We start from the raw sequence: 17,732 nt of genomic DNA on the forward strand, positions 1-17,732 counted from the left end.
GCTTTGGTAACAGCGAGTAAACTAACTGGTGTCTGCAGTTAGCCCAGCAAAGACCCAGTCCTTACATTTGCTCTTGAATTTAATAAGGAAATAACTTAAACGCCATTTGAACATTTTCTCTTTCTTTGATCGGGGGAACTTTTTCCCACCATTTACAAAGAAAGAAGACCTTTGCCTGCCACACTTAATTAGGGTTCCTAAGCTAAAACTGGACAATCACCCTTTGGGGGAGTATTTCTCAATTTTGTGACTTATTTGATTAACATTAGTGCCAATCACGTTTGGAAATCACAGAGTTCATTTTATCTGTTATAATAGAGTCGAGACCAGTGTGGGAATGATTCAAACCTGTAATAGCCGGTCCCCATGTGCATAATTCCCTGATTTGGTTTTTATTGAGTTCACTAGTCCTCTTCTCTCTGAGTGAGGTTATTCACGCTCCTTACAATCTATATGGCGTAGTGTTGTGCAGACTCGCAGCCTGTGAGCATTTCAGTGCAACTCTTCTTCTTCTTCTTTCTATTCAGTCCAGCACTGGTTAGTGGATGGGTAACCCCCCCGGCAGTGTAGTAATCACCGCTGCTCAATCTCTAATGCATCTCATTTCCTGATGCTGTGTACATCTTTTTCTCTCTGTCACCATTTTCTGGAAAAAAACAACATCCTGAGAGAATTTTTGTCATGACTCAGGGTGTCCTTTCCCAAGGCTTGTGTCACATTTTTGAGGAGGAATTGCTAACACTGTGCCACTGAGAATGCACATTTTGAGCTTCTGGACTCACAGATGTGGTCGTCTGAGCATTAGGAAGAGCCATAAAAGCAGCAGGTAGGCCTGCATGTGTGCAGCTGGGCCTGGTTCACCATGCTGTCATGTCACGGCGCATTACAACAGGTACACACATTTGCGTAAACGTTGTTATTTACTATTGTGACCTTGTGCATACAATTTTCTATGTGCTTATTTTGTAAATTTACCAGATTTGAGTTCATTTTGTTTTAAAACACATTGTGCAACGTTGGCAGTATGATAAGAATTATCATTCTTATTCGGAATAATAAGAATGAGCCTAGTAATTTTGACCTTGTTTTGCTTTACTTGGATAGTTTTCAAGCTTTTATTAGAGGGTCAACAATCGAGAGACAAAAAATTGCATTCGACTGTTGCACATGTCAGCTGCTGTGACGTTTATGCTCCAAGTCAGGCAAGAACTACAGATGTGGGGTCATGGTCTAAACCCCTACAGTTTATACACTTCCAATTCACATCAAGCTGTTATAGAAGCATGTTTGACAAAGTCCTGCTTCACACTTGTTATTAACAGTCGAAGAAAATGTAACACGAGGTTTACAGGAAGCTTTTGCCCACTGAAAGCTAGAATTGGCAAAAACAGGTAATACAGCTGTTCGTAATTGAAATACAAGGACTTGCAGGTATGCAGTGATTCATTTCATGTCATCTTTTACACACACATGCTTTCGTGATGTGGTAAAATGTTATCAGATGAAACGTTTTCCTGACTGTGCTGACTGTTCATCACATTTTTGATGATGCCTCTGAGGAGAAGCCAGCACCAACCCTGATTTACACCTTTGATGTCCGCAGGTCATAAACATCCGCCCTCCAGCACAGTGTTTTAAAGAACTAATGATTTAGATGAATCAGAGACAAACTGCTGAAGGTCTCCTTTCTATTGGGCCACAGCCACAAAGTGCCCTGCTGAGTCAGGACTCTAAATAGGCAAACATCATTTACAAAGATTGCATGAAAGCAGGCCTTGGGATAGCGGGTCGGTGTGAGATGGACATTGTGCTCCAGTGTTGTTTTATAACAATTCTTTCAGAGGCGGTATGTGGAGATGTTTTTGAAAGCTTACAAGAGAAAGGTGTATTATTCAGTGGTGACAAATCCATTTGCTTTTAAATCCACAGCAAAGCTAATACTAGAATTCTGAACTCATAAATTGAGTCTTAGCATTAGCTTCAAACACTTCTGCACACAACCACTGGAGGTTGGTTAACTTTAAAATGTAGATAAACATCATAACATCCATCCATCCTCTTCCGCTTATCCCAGCTGTCATAGGGCGAGAGGCAGGGTACACCCTGGACAGGGAGGAAGCCGGAGTACCTGGAAACGACCTGATGGTGGAAGTGAACTCAGGACCTTCTAGTTGTGAGGTGCTAACCACTGTGCGGCCGTGCTACCCTAAAGATCATAACAGATTCCATCAGAGGAAGAAGGTGGCCTCGTCATCTGATTCATGTCATTTTGCATCACGTGGATGGCTGTGCACGATGGTGATTGGATGCTTTTAAGTTGGTGGTATCACAAAGATGTGTGCACAAATTATCCTCGGCAAAAGTTGACAGTATGTGAAGGAAATGTAGGAACGTAGCAACGATTATGATGATGTCATCAGGACAAAGTAGAAGGAACATTTTGAATCCATGAAAGCAGTCCAAGGAACTCCCAAGTGGCTGATCAAACTAAGCTCTGAACCAGCAAGATATCTGGAGAGGAAATTACAGTGACAAGTTAACACTGGTCAGTGTTTGGCTAACATCTTTGACAATAGCTCTAGGTGATTAGAAAGAAGACATGCATCTTAATAATTCATTTTTTCTAATATTTCTGATGACTCCAAATTCATAAATGCTTAAAAATGACTGCATTTGAATATTATTTTCAAATGGAAAGAAGCTAGACGATGACCTATCCCACGCGGTCATATGATCGTTTAAAATGGACCCAAAAAGGACTTTTTAGAAGTTTCCTTTGATTAATTTGTTTGTATTCAAGATTATAGACATTAAAACGTTAACACGTGTCACGTCTCAGCTCATTCTGAGGGTTTCAGGTGAATTCCCCAAATAAAACTTCAGCTGCAACAATTTATTGTCTGCTTCTGGAAGTAAAGTAGCACTGCAGTTTAAGAAATCGAGTGTTGCATGTGTGTTTTACTTCTTCATTATCCACTTGCAATAGGAGGACTTTTGCTCACACATTCATCTTTGTTGGGTTTGTTATTACCTTTGGGAAAATCCATCACACCACTTAATTCAGTCAAGTAATCACCTGCTTGGAGTCATTTCTTATGCATTCCTCAGCTGCAAACAGAACAACTTGGCATTTTGAGCACATTGTTTTTCTTAGAGCCTAACCAGGCATCGTTCATCAAGCTTTGTGCTGACCCAGTCAATGCTCAGGTGGCAGGCGATAAGAATTAGGGAGCAACATGAAAAATGCACGCAGGTAACATTCCTCCTTTTGGTTAACGCCTCATATAATTTGAAGTAGGTGTGGACTGATATTAATGGAGCCTCTCTAGACACCACCACCCCCTATATCTTTAAAATCTACTGTAAATGATTCAGTTGTTACATAGTTGCTTTATTCTGTGGTGTGAATCTGTGCTGTGATGCAGACACACTGCCAGGTTGTGAGGTTTGTGTGAGAAATGCTTTTCAATACTGTGGACGATATCACCTTGAACAACTATAGCAGTGTTTAGCAGAGGGTACAGTGGTTACATAATATAGACACACACACACACACACACACACACACACAAGCCACAAACAAAACTAGCAGCAAATGAGATCTGAGAAAGCAGATCCTAGGAGAGCCATCATTCCAGCTGCAAGCAGAGCCAGATATGCCAGGAATACAGACACAGTATTAAATTATCTCTGGATTTGATTTGTCTGATAGATATTTCCTCTTGGATACATTTAATGTCATGGTAGTTTAGAAGCTTTGATGCTGTGCAGGTAACGCATGGTCTACTGTACACAATTTGCCACAGTAATGCATGTGTGTGGGCTTGGTTAAATTCAGATGTTGGATATTTACTGGAAAACAGTGGCTACTAAATTGTGTTACTCACAAATTGTTATTTTGTGATGCCTAACAGGTGAACAGCTCATAGTTGGGCTCTAAAGGCAGTGAGGCACTGAGAACGGTGCGTCCAGGTGAAGCTGACTTACTGGAGTGATTTTATCCAAAGCTAATTTACTAAGACCACCTTACAGAAGGAAAAAAGTTGCAGAGTGTCGGCCGTGGCTCTGGAGGAGCTCCTGTAGGTTCTGACAAAAGGCCCACAGCTATAGTAGTTAGCCTGTAGCATTGCCACTATGCTGCATTTCATTGACTCACCCTTTGATTTCATGCTTCCTCCAGGCTCACACGAGTCTCTTCACTACTATATTAGGCCCCAGTCACACGAGCCTAGACACAAGTTGTCTATTCCTTTACTGGTTGTTGAGGGTTTGCTGGAACTTCCTGGCTGTTGCAAGCTGAAACAGGTTGCACAGAGAAATATAGCGTTGCACTGAAAACGTCCTAGCATTTGCTTTGGTTGCTAGCAGACTGGCAAGTGTTACACAAAGTGGAAACAGAGCAGCAGTTGCACCTTTTTAAATGTGTTTCAACAGTCACAGCTTTTACTTTGAAAGCGAGCATTTTTGTTTCTGGTTTGCATCGTACTTTCGAACATTTCCCTACTGCTCGGTGGTTAGTTAGCAAGTCTTTGGAGACAAGTTTGCATCTTCCATGCAAGCTGTGGACGATCACCACAATCTGCTAGGCACCAAAGCAATCACAAGGAGGTTTACGGTCCATCACCAGCTTTGTGGCCAACTTTACCCAGCAACAGTCAGCAACCACTCCCCAAACAACAGACGAATAGGTCTCTGTGACTGAGGCCTTAATACTGAATTTGTCATTACACTTTTGGTAGAAAATTAAAGAAAAACTAACGACCTTTTAGCCTCAGTGGGGTGGTATGCTACATGGTAACCATTATACCTGCCAAATGTTAGCTCGATGCTGTGAGCATGCTGCTAGGAGCGCCACCCTTAGTGCACTGCTGTGTGCAGCGCTTAGTGCGTAGTCTTCTTAAATCCATGTTACACAGGCCCTGTAACGTTTATAATTTCAGTTTTATAAACAGTGGTGGGGCAGCATGTGTTCAGCAGGAAGTTGTATGTTTAGTGCAGGGAAAATAAATTCTGTTAGCTTTTTTTTTACACAGTTATAAACTTTATAGCTGTGTGGATTAAATCTGAGAGTAAAATGTCAGAGAAATGCCAAGTGGATTATATTTCCCCATTAAATAATACCCTTCCTGTGTTTTTCGCCCACTTTGTTGCTGTTCTTAAATGTGGGGCCTTATCGAACACTTTCAGGTGATTGCATTACGATGCAGGTGCTGCTGTTTGTAATGAGCTTGGTAAGTCCAGTTTTAATTGGAATAAGATGCCGAAGAATCTAAAACTTCCCTCGCCTTAATCCGAAGGTCATTTCAGCTGCTGTTGTTTATGGATTTGTTTGCTTTGTTTTAATATAATTTCATTACTTTTCTTTTTTACTGAAGTCATTTTTGTAGATTTTATAGGATTTCTTATGTGTGTTTTGTGGTGATTGTTGTTGTTTGTTTTGGTTTCTCTGTCACTTTATTACTTTTATCACTTTACCAAGCATGTTTCGAAACATGTGAAACAGTAAGATATATATAGATCATTTGATTTTGAGGACATGGTTCAAATTAGGCAATAGATTTTCATTTTTCTCCTTCCTTCCATGCATAATTCCCTCAACACTGAGTGGCCTTCATGGGGCTTCATCAAACAATGACAAACTGCCCAGAGCACATCAGTCCAATGCAACAAGACAGGTGAGACGTGTCTCCTTTGCACGTCATTTAGCCAAAGTCATTGGAGAGCAATGATAAGCCTGCTGGTGAATGGCTTGAATGAATGGTTAGATGTGGCCGCAAACCTCATTACGAGGACAAACCACGTTCGGCGGGAGGCTGATATCTCTTGCACAGGCGCACTTTGCAGTCTTGAATTTGAATAGAGAAAGGAGTAATGCTTAATGCCTTTCCCGCTGTGGGTATTGGCTTGTGTGGGACAGCGACCCGTGAAATGAATATTTTTGTGTGATGAGATTTGTTATACACAAAGAGGAAGTCCCACTTCCCCGGCCGACACAGGAGAGTAGAGGTATTGTACGTTCACGACGTGTCGAGCTCGGAGAATGACAATACTTCCGAAAAAGGAAGGAAAAGATGAAGAGATGGGAGGAAATAAACTGGGCTTACATAAGATTACACAGAGAATCTGAAGCTGTCTTTTTCTACCTGATGTAGCAGATTGTGCAAGTCTGTCAAGTGTTCTGCATAATTTTTTCTTCTGCAAATGCTTTGTGAAAGTAGCTGAGTGAACTAATGACTTGCTTAATGAACAGTGGTGATTTTAAAATAGCGCTACATTTATTCATAAGAAAATTGCTCTTCAGATATATATGCTTTTAGGAGAACGAGAGCTCCATTAGTCTTTCTCTGGAAGAGAGAAAGACTCTTTTTAAAAATATATTCAAAAATAAGCTGTAAACAAAAGCGCCCACAGCTCACTGTGATTAAACGCAATGAACTGATTTTTTTAAAAATTCTTCTAAATACTGAAACTTGCAATAATAGATACAATGTATAATTTATAAATGCTTTATTGAGAATTCTTTTTTAAAAAAGAAGGTAGTAGAAATAATGATGAAATATTTGGTGACTTGACCGAGTATTTAAGATTATTGACTTGTGTGTCTGAATTGCTTGTTCAGGCCATGAAGGGGCTGCAGGCGGGTTGGAGGTTTGGTGACACTGCGCTCTGCTGTTTTTGTTTTTTTGTCATTTTCCTAGTTTGAAAAACAAAATCGCAGATTGCAAACTAAATGTTGCTGTGCAACGAGCAGGATGCATGTGCAGACCAGCGTTATTAGTCCAGGGCGGACGTAATCGATCGCGTTCTTTTCCTACTTCACATTGAGAATTGATTTTTTTTAAATCTTGTAAATTTGTAGAAACCAAACAAGCACATATTTACAATCAGTCTTCATTGTCAGTCTTTCCATGTTGCACCAGTTTAGAGTTGTAACTTGTCTGAGGAGCTACATTATCATATATTCTACATTCTGGACCAAATTGCTCCTGGAAAACATGAATTTCTTTCGGCGAGGACGCTAATGAGCGCTTATACATATTGTAAGTATTTTTTCTGAGCTGCAGTTTCTCATCAGACTTTGTAAAATATAACAAATTGCTTTATTTCGCTCCCAAATTTTTCCTGCGCAAAGGGACTGAATCAAACTAAAGAAGCGATTTTCTGACGAGGAGGCAACAGTCACAGTCAGAGCACGAGATGCTCGGCTGGTTAGCAGATGACCTGTGAGCTTCAAGGTCACACTTTTCCTTCCTGATTTCACACTTTGAGAAATCAAAGTTTATCTGATGGCTGTTTATCAAAATTTACTCCAGTGTTTTATTTCTGGCCAAATTCAATAAAGATGTTTAAGTATTTGTAATTAATGGTAAAAATGTGTTAATTTTAAAAGCAATTGTAAATCCTTTGACTGACTAACAAAGAGTTATTTTAGGTTGTAGAGCTTATTAGCACCTTTATATATAATGTTCTTATATATAAATAAGGCTGCTGCTTTGTCGTTGATAGTGATGGACTTAAATATTCGACCTGTTGCTAGTAAAATCATATAAAGGAATGCACGGTGTGTAATGACATCGTCCAACAATAACAGCAGCCAGGGGGCAGAATTGAGTTGACTGCAATCTACTGACATCTAGTTGTGAACAATTATACGCTATACCTTTAACCACGCAAAAGCTAATGCTAATTATATATAATTATTATAGCTTAGTATTAAATGATCAATAAACATATTTTTAGTCCACTAAAACTTTTGAAAGGCTTGCAGGAAAATTATCTGAAGAAATCTTAAGCTTGGCAGTCAGTGCTGTGTTTTTGCTAAAACTGGGGAAGAAAAAAAATAAAAAGATAATTTTGAGTCAAACAGCATTAATTTATGCAGTGAGAAACAACAACAGTTATTTTTTTTATCACAAATAAGTCAGCATGGAAAGCCAATATTTGTAACATGTAACAATGCTTTCATAAAAACATCAGTCTCATAAAATATAATGTGTGCTGATGTCACTGTAACGTGTCATCAGCTTTAATCAATTCATAATATAAAGTCCAGTATTGGTTTGTTAGCACGGTGGCTAGCACGGTTGATCTGATATCCTCGTGTTGGTGTTGTTCCCAGACCATCATGAAAATGTTGTTCCAGGTTCAACATTGCAAGTGACCAATCACATTGTTGTGACGTTATTCTTTTGCGCGCCAAGCCATTCGTGCATTTATGAAATTCCAATGTTGCAAGGACAATATCAATTCTGCTTACTGTTTATTAAAGGGTTAGGGTTAGGGTCAGGTTTCCGTTGATCGGCGGACAGAGGCGGTTTCACGCAGCTTAAGTACAGTTTTTTGTTTTACGCCGGTTTTTCCCGAAGTCGCAAAAGTATGACGTCACAACATTCTGATTGGTCACTTGCAATGTTGATCCTGGAACAACATTTAGTACGATGATCTGGGAACAACACCAACACGAGGATATCAGATCGTGCGGCTAGCACTGTCACCTCACAAGAAGAAGCTCCTGGTGGCCGGCAGGCTTGTAGACAAGGTGTGGACCCAAGTGCAGATACCACCCGGAGCCGAGGAGTGAAAATGCAACAGCAGCATTTTATTTACACAATGCAACAGATCAGAAGGAACTAAGGAAACCCTGGCGACGATTGAAACTAAAGAATTCACTCAATTAAGAGGGCAAAGAAACTAGGAAAACGCCAGACTAACCTTTAACGCTAATTCAGGAAGTCAGAAACAAACCTTATCCTTAGCTATGAAAGCATTCAAGAGAACTAGAAGTGAGGCACAACTCAGAATTCCTATATTACATTGAATGCCTCACCAACAAAAGACTTTAATAAAGCACGGTTTAAGCAATCAAGTTCTCTGGTCACGCTGGTGATCTCTCCGGGGTGCGTCCCGGTACAGCAGCCGTCCCACAGCTGTGTGTTTTGACAACAGATTTACAATTAAAGATCAAATGAAGCTGTGAAAACATGAATCCACCAGGTAACATGTGATCAAACGTTGCTCTGACCTGAGCTCAGACAAACAGCCATTCTGACCTTGTCTTGTCCCCTGATGAGCTGCAGAACAATATCAGTATTTTGTATGTACCCACCTTTTCGGTGAGAGGGGATTGACTTTTTTCTGTGGGTTCATAAATCTCCCCGCTCTACCTGGTCGAGCGCTGTTAGAATGCACGTGGGTTAGCTGGCCGGCTCTCTTGGCCAAGACTATAGATTTGGATTGACAGCTTTTCCATCCTGTCTGCCGCTGTTAATCATTGAAGGATTTCGGCTGCCGGCAGGCAGCTCTGCCAAGCGACCTTGAGCCCTGCTGGGGCCGAAGGACTCTAACTAAAAGCCTGTTCCCTTGTTACAGTACAGTAAGCAAGAGACACTTTAGCCAGGTGGCCCAATTGCTCCATAAGAGAGATTATAGCAAAATGTGCCACATTGTCAGAAAGAGTTTAATATGAATATCCATGTGCGGTTATAGAATTAATACTCCTTGTGCATCATTTGAGTTCCTGTGGGAATGCAGTGTCCGTCATCACCTTGGATCTCCGTTGTACAGATTTATATAACTGGAAAATGACCGAGACAGCACAATAAAGAGAAATAAAGTAAGGAAACAAAAGAATATGACAGCTGTTGTTAGAGATGATTCAATAGTTTGTCCACAGCAACTCTGAAGAAGCTGGAGAATGATAGCAAACATGCAATATTTGTTGCCAAGAAGGGGAAAATATTAAATGTCGTGCAAAAGAGAAGTTAGATGGAGGTCGTGCAGCAGACATAAGCCTTTCACCACGTCCTACAACGATGCTCTGCTCTGTCTGTGCTCCCTTCTTTCCATAACTCTCCATTTGTATGAAAGCAAAAGAGCAGGATCCACACTCCAGTCCCAGGTTTTCGCTCCAGCCGTGCTTTTGGAACCAGCAGCAGTAAATGCCTGTTTTGCCTGCCTCGCTCCTCTCTCCCTCCCTCTCCTCCTTTGCTGCGTGCTACTCTGCTCTGCTGCAGTGGATGGTCCTCACGTTGTGCTCGCAACTCGTCTTAGTGGAGGAGATCTGAGCATCTCACAGGCGTTTTGCCACCCTTCATTGCCTTTTTAGCCGTTCCTTTTGCCAGCCCCTTACCTTTTCTCAGAAGGTTTGGATCAATGTGAGGCAAAAGTCATAGGATAGATGAGAGAGCTCAGGAAGTCTTTAATCTCATGCACTATGACTGTCTAATCTTCTGCTGTCTCCAGATGACAGAGAAGCTTGTGGTCCTAGATGCCTCCTGCTTTTAGACTGTGTGCCAGGTAAGTTGTTTCTCTGGGTTCATGTTCCTTCATGTTCATCATGTGTTTGTTTGTGGCAGGTTACAGAGAAGCTCTGTTTCCCCATTTCTCCCTGAAGGAGGCTGATATGTTGTCATGAGGAGATATTTTGGTGGAAGTTATGTACAAACACAAGTCCAACACATGCTGTATGTAACATATGTGCACCTGTCTCCAGTTTTGTGCTTTTATAATAGACCAGCTGAGCTTCTGTGCAAAAAAAAAAAATCCTGCAGCAACTTAAAACTGTTAGTTCAAAGACTGAGGCAGCTCTGTTTACCTCCTGGTGCTGTAAAATGGTTTGCACGTTCCACATGCAGCCATAAATGATGTGGACTGACGGTAGCTCCATAAATGTGTGTTTGAGTCCCTCACTGTGGTTTTTGGGGAGGGGAAGCAGTGGCAGAGGTAGTGCATACACAGTGCGGTGCAGCAGGGATGATAACAATGAGATTCTGTGACAGCGCTGTGAGGAGAGGGCACTGCTGTGGGTGTGTGAGCGTGTACATGTGGGTGTGGGGCAGTGTTGTATGTGTCTAATGTAAAGTTTCAACGGGCTGGGCTCTGTGTGGGCGGCTTTTGTGAATGAAGTGCTTTTAGTCTGAATGCATGCGTGTGCATGCGTGCTTGTACTGTTGCGTGTGTGTTTCCCTTTCAACGCTATCGTTTGTCGCTGCTCTGCTCACTGTGGTTGTGCCCTCACACGTAAGGGCACTCGCTCTCTTTTGGGAAACACTCGTCCGCGGCACAGCGCCGTCTCCTCATCAGGTATTGGGTGGCGTTCCGCTGTGGGTGGTGACTTGGTGACGAATTACAACCTGGGTTCCCAGGTTCTCACCTACTGGTGTAAATCAGCTGCTTGGTGGAGCGCAGAGCCACAGCAGCCAGTTAGAGGAGATGCTTTGGATGTTCACTGCTGCACTGCAGACAGACTCTCACACTGAATCTACTTAGAGACACGATGTTATTCAGCCACAGACAGCGTGGGTTCAGTAAAGAGGCTCTTTATCTATCACTTCACAGTATTTAAACAGATGGCTGTAATCCAAAGTGACATCCAGCAGGCTGTGTGGTGTTTTTGCAGATGCAGGTGGACCGATCCCCGGGGAATTATCACCCATCGTACAACTGTGCACATAATGCCACTATGCTAAGTAATTAAATGACATAATCTAAACGTGTGAACTATAAACACTAAATGCTTCTTCTGGCTCGTCTGCCATGCCCTCCCCCCGGGCAGTGCTCACTACTTGTACAGGATTTTCCTCACACATGCACTCTGTTGTATATTATTACTGAGTATAATGCTGCAAGCTGTGTGTGCATGTATCAGGACTCCATGTCACACTGAAGTGTCACTGTACTGCAGCTGTATGCATTCACGCTCAGCTCACCTGCTTGATTTTCAGCCTTTACAGTTAAAACAGGAAAAAAAGCAACCAAGTGACTCAATACATGGAACCAGTTTAAGTGTCAGTGAATTTCAGTTCATGTTCCAGACCCATAAATAATTGAGTTTCTTCATGGATCAGTAGAGTACTTGAGCACACATATGCAAAGCTTGAAGACTTCAAAGTCACAAGTTTCCTTACTAACCATAATGAAGGAATGTGTCTTTTTTCCATATTTATTAGACCAGAATAAAATGCAGCAGCAGAATTATAACAGTATCCAAAGAAAAACAAATTTAACTCCATATTCTGTAAATTGAACATTAACTCATTCTTAAACTCTTAAACTCTTCAAACGAACGCAGTGACTACAGATAAGATTACACAATCTGCTCTTACCTCTCATTTACTTAATGCGCTTTAATGTGCCTCCATGATTGGCACATGTGTTTAAACACGCGCTTCCACTCATCACCTTCACAAACTCTTTTGCACAAAGCCTGAGTAATGAAACACAAGCTGCCAGCATCTTTGTGAAGCAGTTTGCACTGATCTTTTGCTTTAGTATCAGAAGTGGATCCACCACCTGCCACGACACCATCATTTCCCATATTTTGAAAGGTTCATGCATGTTAATAACAACACCCATGTATAAACCAGCCTCATGCTCTGCTAAGCTGCTGGGCCATTACTTTATTCAGTACCAATTTGTTTTCGTCAAGCACCAAACTTGAGAAATCGTGTTTGTAGTATGTCACCTGGCTTACAATAACACGGAGTATAGTAGATTGTCTTGTCAGATAACTGCTCTGTGTGGCTTGTCCCTTTCAGCACCCTTAGAGGGAATTAGGATGAAGCAGGAATTAGACAGATACAGCTGTTAGCCCCGCAAAAACCATTTTATTGCACAAAATGTTTTTTATTTTTTTACACAATGATAATGCTGTTTCCCGAGGATGATTGGCATGGCCTGTGTTTGGGCTGAGGTCTTTTTATCTTAGCTAGTTTGGCCGTTTCACTTCTGTTTGATGCACCGTCTCAAAGCGCCTGCATAAATTAAGCAAATGTTTTCCAGAAGAAGCCAGTAAAGAATGAAAAATGGACCAGTGGGTATTATTTTACATGCAAAATGATAAGTGCAGTAAAGATTGCACAGAAGCCTTCTGAGTGATCTTGGCGGTTCGCGTCGGATACAATCAAACACTGAAAACAGTCGCCGGCTGTAAACAAATCAGAGGGAACATGACAGCATGGAAGGATTCCTGCAGCCTATCATCTCTCTGTCTTGACATGTAGCTGCAGCAGTATGGAATATCACCATCAGCACATTGTAATGCTAATCATTTCCTTCTACTGTACTGCATATTAGGAAACTCCATAATGGCTGTAACAAGGAGCTTTTAATTTAATTGTGCGAAGGCCTGGCAGTCAGACGCTGTGCAGGAAGCGAGGGAGCTTGAAATGATTATTCGCCTGCAAAGGTTGCAGACAGGTTTTGGAAAACACTGATGCTACAGTAACAAATCAAGTTTGCAGTGCCCAGATTTCAAGGTTGGAGGTTGATTTTCAAAAAGGAAAAATATTGCCACAGTCCAATAGTGACCAGTTACTGGAACGACAGAGAAGGAGAGGAGAAGTGGTTGCATACATTTAATGCGGTGCAGCCTCGGGGACTTTACTGCAAAGGAATGCGTTCCTCTGAAGACTTCATTTGTTATGCATCATCATTTCAGCAGCTGACATGGATGAAAGCTGTGGCCGGGCTGTGCTTAGGATAGTCGCTGAGGATAATGCTCCGGATGAACGTGTGAACTGACGCACAGATGGTGGCCCGGCACCGACAATAAGTCACCAGTCAGTGCGGGGCATCCCACTTGCTGCAGATGATGAGCCGCTGATATGAGTTGTGTCCTTTTTGTTGGTCGTGAATGTGTTTGCGTGAGGCGTGCTATCTAATGGGATAATGGCTTTGCTGGGATAATGGTTTTGACTCCAATCAGGGTCCAGCTGACTCCATCAGCGCTCTCATTTTGGAACACTTACCCAAAAACACACATACACAAGAACACAGGCTGGATGCTATTGAGGTTCTGAGCAGCCGCCTCTTCAGAGGAGGCTTCTCTCCCAACAGAGAATCTTGAACTGAGCCCAAAAACAAAAATAAGAGAAGAAGAAAGCCTTCTGTTCTTCTTCTGCCTTGGCATCTCTCCCCCTTCTCCTTCTCTGTGTGTCTGTCACTCACCAGCGCTCTCAGTCCACTATAGCTCTGCTTTTATCTCTCTCTCTCTCTGTCCCTGGGCAGTCAATAGGTTGCACTGCATCCTGAGTCCGTGCCAGAGCCCAGCCTCTGAGCCACAGGTAAAGCATTAAAGCCAAATGACTCATGCACTGAAACAGAACAAGCTCTTTGCTACTTGAAAGCACTGCTTGGGCTTGCTTCTTAAAAGTTTCACCTGAATAAGCTGCTCCAACTGCGATGCTTTCTCCCTTTAGCTGCACCGACAGTTAGCTGACACACCTTTGTGCCTCAAAGTCAAAGATGAGGTAGCACAAAGGGCAGTGTGTGTGTGTGTGTGTGTACAGAAACATGAATTACAGTTTTTGTTTTCTTTGTTTTTTAGAATTATTAGGTGGAAAATAAAAATAACTTACTGTTTATCGTTATTACCATTAACACAACGTCTTGAGATGGATCACTCTGATGGTGTGTTCACTTGTTGTTCTGCTAAACTCAATAAATGTGCCCTGTAAGTAAATCGACCTGACTATACTGTACTCGGAGTTTAAATAGGCAATTTGGGCAGATCACAAGTGCAATACAGTATTAAGCTGATTATTGCACAGAACTCATTACACTTGGCTTCCTACCTTTCTAGCTTATTAGAAAAGAACGTGAATAACCAGTTTATATAAAATTATTTTAAATCCACACTAATGCACAGTCATGCCAGCGCCTTCACTTTGTAGCTCTGGTTTAGCTAAGATTTGGATCTTTGCTCCTTCATTCACATATTTCCATCATATATTATGGGTGAGGTTGGGTTATATTTAGGCAGCCTGGGGTAAAGCACCTTAAATGCAGTTTAATGTAGTATTGCATCATCACATTGTCATCGATTGGGGAGACTTCGTTGCCATGGCAATGATAATAACCAGCGTCAGCGCGAAGCTGAGAAATTAACAACTATGTGACGTTTTATTGAGTCATCCATCCACCTGGGCTCCCTCTGGTTGCACCGCACAGAACAGAGTGATTATTACTCCAGTGAATATTAAAATATGTCATTTTTGGGAGTTTGCCAGAATGACTAATGCTCTTCTTCGTGTGAGAACAGTTTTGATATTTCAGAGAGCCACTTCTGCGTTATCCTCTTGTCCCCCTGCTGTCCTGGAGATGTGTCATCCAGTGCAAAAACCTTCGTTTGAAGCAAAAAAGTTCACTTTGAAATTACAGACGAGTGTCCAGCATGTTCCCAAAACACAGAAAATGAGATTAATTTGGGAAATGCTCACAGTGTAATTCAAAAATAATAAAACTGTGTATAACCGGCTGTCTGTTAGAGTTGAATGCTACACAGTCAGTGTCACTGTATTACTGTGTGCTGCACAGGCTGCTTTCTCCATGCTAAACATCATGCACTCATGAGTGTGAAATATCCGCCACCTAAAGTGTGTCAAATACAGTAATGATGCAAGAGCATCATCCAGCTCGTTTCTTCACTAAAGTTTAAATTGCTGTGTTTGTTTGACACTGCAACGCAGGGCCTTGCTCCCTTAGTTGCCATGGAGACACCATTAGGCAGTGGTGCCGCAACGATTTTTGTATTTCTTTGCATAACCCCATGCCAAACCGTGCTGGTTCTCGGGGACTCGCCCGTGCCAACTGCGTGCGTGGGTGGATAGATGGGTGCACGTGCATATTTTTGTGACTGAGAGCGAGTGGGAGAGAAAAGAAGAAAGAGATCAAAACAAGGTGGGAGGGATTGAGAAAATTAACACAAAAAAAGGGGCGAAAGAGTGACAAGGAGAGAAATGAATGATGGAGTGCACTGGAAACGCACCCACGCACGTGCACTGGCATATACGTGCTGATCAGACACACATTAGCTGTGCACGTACGCCCCCCAGCAGCCATGACTGGAGTACACGCGTGCGAGTGAGCACGGTGACTGTGTGGGTGGAGGGATGCCGCAACAGTGCATCTTATTTTGCCTTCAGTTTGATCCCTCAGCCCCCTCACGGGAGCTTCTCACTGCGTTACTTCAAGCCGGTTCACATGGTATGATGCCAAATGCAAACTCGCTTCCAATTTTGTTGCGGATGAGAAGCTGATAATGACTCCAGTGGTTTTCAGATTCCTGAAAAGTGTAACGACTTGTTTTATGAGAGGAATGGCTACATATTGATATATGGCACAGCGCAGCATAAAAAGGGCTCATTCAGTTACTCGTGAGTAGGAAATGACTTCTCTTCATAGGCTTAAACTAGTCCCATAAGATTATTTCCCTTAATGCAAATAATTATTGGAGAGGACCAATTTTTTTTCACAAACTGCAGCTGTTTCCTGACATTCATTACTGAAAGACAGATCGGCCTGATTTCTTCTTCTGCTACAAGTCTGAAGTGAGAATGACTGAAGAGAGATGTGTTAATCAGATGCGATGCGTTAAAATATTATGTTTCTGCAGGACAAATCTGGCTTACCAGGTTTGCATGTTGTCTGAAGAGACTTTCAGCCTAATATTTTTAATATGTGGACAGTGAAATCTTCTGTGTTGCATTGTCTTGCATGCATTGTTGCTTTTGGTCAGCAGATGACACTGTTGGACACATTTCATGAAAACACTGTAAATGTGGCACGGTGCTGTGGTGGTTAACACTGGAAGGTCTTGGGTTTGAATCTATGAGCTTGGGTGAGGTCTTCAAGTGTGGGGTTTGCGTGCGCTCCCCGTGCCTGCATAGGTTTTCTCTGGACACTCCAGCTACCTCCCACAATCCAAAGACATGCATGTTGGGTTGTCTGGTCATTTTAAATCGGCCATAATAGGGTGTGATTGTGAGTGGCTGGCTGACCTCCGCGTTGGCCCCGCAGTAGATTTAGTTTAGTGTTTTTGTTTTTGCCTTTTCAGTTTGGACTCAGTGGCTCGATGGTGTAGTGGTTGACACATTTGCCAGCACATGAAAGGTCTGTCATAAAAACCCAGCCTCAGGGGACACAAGCACAGACAAATAGGAGGGTTGTGAGAAGAACAACATCCGGCGTAAAATCTGTGCCAAATTATATGTGTTCATCCATCTGCTGTGGTAACCCTTTGGGAAATAAGGGAGCAGCCAAGAGTTAATTTTAATGGTTTAATTTCCCTTTCCTTTTATTAGTTTTAGCATTAGTTCAGCTACTTTCATTATTGTTGTAATAAACGTGGGTGGTATTGATTAGCAGCAGATTTAAGTTCTGAAGAGAAAATAATAATACACATTAGTCAGATTAGTTCTGCTGGTTGTGTAGAAATAAAAATATACCGAACTGACTAAAACTGAAGACATTTCCCTTAATTTTTTATATGTACATTTGTTTATTGTATTTTGATTTGTCGCAAGATCAGCAGTGTAGTGTGTGATTCCACCATGTGATATAATGTAGAGATGGAGACCAAAGCTGTGGCGCTTTGGTAGATGCATATGAAAATAGACGAGCTGGTTTTCTCTCTGTAGTCTATAAGTGCAGGACGACAGGGTCCCTTGATGGCACAGTACTTGTTCCAGAAGATTGCAGCAGCAAAAACTGGAAATGATTAGGCTTTCTGCCAAACACTTTAGAAATACCTGTTATTGTGTTTGTGTTGGACTGACGCACTTCCATTATATCAGTACACAGCTCCTTTTAAAAATAAACCAGGTAATGAGAGGGGAGGGAGTCCCTGCTATAATTCACAAAAACACACCTTAAACCTGATAACGTGTAAGCTGGTGAAGGTATGTTGTTGTTCTAATTGAGATGATCTTCATTTGATCTGTGAAATACTCAGA

At 41.9% G+C, this 17,732-nt stretch overlaps 1 protein-coding gene across 6 annotated transcripts in view; it reads left to right on the forward strand.

Annotated features, from left to right (window-relative positions):
* dlgap2a (discs, large (Drosophila) homolog-associated protein 2a) overlaps positions 1-17,732 on the forward strand; it is a 182,140-nt gene that overhangs the window by 49,540 nt on the left and 114,868 nt on the right. The window contains exon 1 of one of the 6 annotated variants that reach the window (XM_040048947.1): positions 8,419-10,296. The exons of the other annotated variants lie outside the window; for them this stretch is intronic. The gene's annotated coding sequence lies outside the window, so the exon portion shown is untranslated. Of the gene's footprint in view, positions 1-8,418; positions 10,297-17,732 lie in introns of those variants that run through there. 6 annotated transcript variants of the gene reach the window in all.

This window comes from Simochromis diagramma, unplaced genomic scaffold (genome assembly GCF_900408965.1).
Source record: "Simochromis diagramma unplaced genomic scaffold, fSimDia1.1 OVJJ01000305.1, whole genome shotgun sequence".
Lineage (NCBI taxonomy): Eukaryota > Metazoa > Chordata > Actinopteri > Cichliformes > Cichlidae > Simochromis > Simochromis diagramma.